This window comes from Chrysemys picta, unplaced genomic scaffold, assembly GCF_011386835.1.
Source record: "Chrysemys picta bellii isolate R12L10 unplaced genomic scaffold, ASM1138683v2 scaf5065, whole genome shotgun sequence".
Taxonomy (NCBI): domain Eukaryota; kingdom Metazoa; phylum Chordata; order Testudines; family Emydidae; genus Chrysemys; species Chrysemys picta.
The window spans coordinates 1-2,658 of NW_027057765.1; the positions used below are offsets into that span (position 1 = coordinate 1).

A 2,658-nucleotide genomic window follows, 5' to 3' on the forward strand; every position below is an offset into this window, starting at 1 on the left:
TGCACCTGTTATTTAAGGATTAAAATAAATAAATAAAATATTAAAAATAACATGTTTTCCATCCAAAACACTAAGTCTCATGTTCTAAGGACTAATGAAAACATAATAGGTTTTTTGTTTGTTTTTCATATTTGTTTATTCCTTCAGTGCTGATGAAATGTTCTACACTGACAGACTGAAGCCCTCTATTTATCCAAAGAATATTTACAACACTGACAACAGCAATGTTAGTGTCCCTGCTCTCAACCCTGTGCTGGAGAGACCAGTTTTAGAGTGCCAGTGAAAATCAGTTTCCACAACCCACTAAAAATTTGGTCCCAGATTGTGGAGACCTTATTCACATTGGTGAGCAGTCACCCACGTGATAATCACACTGAAGCTAATGGCAATACTACTATAAGTAACTGTTCATCAGTAAGAGTAAAGCCTTTCTGCTGTGAATGCCAACAATATTATTAATGTAAACTGAGATGCTGTTTTTGTCTCCTAATGTAGACATCTGTCCCTTGAGAACTCGATCAAAGCCACTATAACAACCAGCAGATGGAAATAGTTTTTAGTTTCTACCAACTAGGGTTTGACTCATAGTGTTGACCTATATGTGAAAGACTCCTTATAAATGCCCTCAAGCAGCCAGCCCCTGAAGTCAAGTTTTCAAACATGAGTACTTTTAAAAAATTACATTTGTTATTTAAAGCCACCTACTTTTAATAACCTTTCTAGCCATATATTTTTACCACAGTAACCACAGTGCATCTTAGTTCATTGCAAGCAAATGGATGCAGATAGCAAATTGCAGATTCTCTCTCTCCCCTGTGTCCACTTACAGAGAGGGGTTTGTGGCACCAGCTCTTTGGTTGGGGGAGAGGGTTGTTTGGTGTGTGTGTGTGTGGGTGGAGTGATTAAGGGGAAAATGTTGGATCTTGCACTTACACATGAAAGCAGGGAGAGTCAGTCATTCTAATTTCTTGGGGAAGGGAGTTCCATAACCATGAGCTGTCCACTGAAAAAGTGCTGTTTCTACTCATTCTAAATATTGTCCTTGTTGTGGACAGCTCCATCATTCCTGAGAAGTGCAACTGGCATAGAAGTCATGGACGTTAATTCAGGCAGATGAGACACATCCCGTTTGAAGAGAAACTTTGGAGATTAGTACTGTGACTTTGAAGTGTCTATCTGGCATTCAAAGCTTAGTCTGTGTAGTTGCCGAAGGCACTAGATTGCAGCGATGCACTTCTGCCTATTGATGTTGGCCAATAATATGGGCTGCTGTATTGTGAGGCTTTTCCAGAACTTGCATATTCATTCCCATGTAGAGGGCACTGTAATTATCAAGAGTAGGCACAACAGAGCACGGATCAGTGAGGCAAAGTCTTTTTATTACAGTACTTTTATTTCACTCAAACCCATTATTCATCCCTTTGACTGAAGCATTGTGAGCAGCTTGCCCGGTTATCAGCGTGCAGCTCAGAGCTTGCAAGGGACAGGGTGCCGATGACAATGCAGAAACAGCTGCAGGACACAGGTTTTGGCTGCAATTACTCCTGTCCTCTTTGGGCACTTCCATCTCCAGCAGGATTCTAGCTCCTCCTTATTTAATGGCACCTTTGTAGAGCCACTGATTACATGACCTAGTGGTACCTCACTACAGCAATGGACGCGGAGGGAACTAGGGGTTAGGATGGGACACAGCCTCTCGCGGCTGCTTGGCTGCCTCAAGTAGTGACTAAAAGCTGTTACCATCTGATGGCTGGTCTGTGAGCTGTGCCGGGGGAGATACTGCCCCAGGCCGGTTCCCTGGGGGCGAATCATACCATCCACACCACTGCGGGCAGGGTCACTGGCTCTCCCTTCTCAGCCCTGCTCCTCCAGAGGGGCTGAGGCCCGCCCCGTCCCGGAACCCGTGAGGGGACCCCGTCTCCGGCGGGGTGTGGGGGTGCTGAGCTCCCATCCCTTCCCCTCGCCACAGGGCGGACTGTGTCCCCTGCACCCGCGTGGGGAGCAGCTCCTGTGCCCTCCCGCCTCGGCTCGCGTGCGTGGGGGGCCAGGCTGCCCCGCTGTCAGATGGGGTCGGGGGGGCGCTGCACCGGCTGCGCTCCTCCCCTCGTTCCCCGCACCGTGTCCGTCTCCTTACCTGGCACTGCGGCCTCCTGCCCCTCCTCGTGCATCCCGCAAACCCGTCTGGCCGCTCGCCCGCCCGCCAGCCACGCAACCTGCCGTAGGAACCAAACGACACAGCCTCGTTGCAGGGCGGCGAGCTAGTGTGTTGCACTCCGACGTTCATTTCCTCTCTGCACGAGTCCCGGAAGGGCTTGCTGGTAACACTCGGAAGTTGTTTCCCTGGGGGCGGATGTCAATGGCGGTACCCGGAAGTACTTTCTTAGTGAGGAGGGAAGAGGGCAGCGACCGGAAGTGGTGTTGCACGGGGAGGTTCACTAGTGCGCCACCCGGAAGTACCCCGCGGTCGCTGCTGGCAAGAGGGTAGCAACCCGGGAGGCCGTGATGGCCCCGGTGTCCCGGTCTCGAAGCCCCCCAGGGTCCCCAGGCTCCCGGCGGAAGGGCGGCAGCAGTAGCTCCTCCGCGAGCCCCTCGCCCCCGAGACCCAGCCGCCCCCACCGGCCTGCGTCTCCCGAGAAGCGGGGCAGGAGGTCGCGGTCC

The 2,658-nt window shown here is 51.3% G+C and overlaps 1 non-coding gene across 1 annotated transcript; it reads right to left on the bottom strand.

The window, feature by feature from the left end:
- Positions 1–110: 110 nt before the first annotated feature.
- LOC101943227 (uncharacterized) lies at positions 111–2,297 on the bottom strand. Its single transcript, XR_010597595.1, has 2 exons — positions 2,135–2,297; positions 111–1,322 (listed from the first exon to the last, which is right to left on the bottom strand). It is a non-coding gene; the product is annotated as an uncharacterized LOC101943227 (transcript).
- Positions 2,298–2,658: the final 361 nt, after the last annotated feature.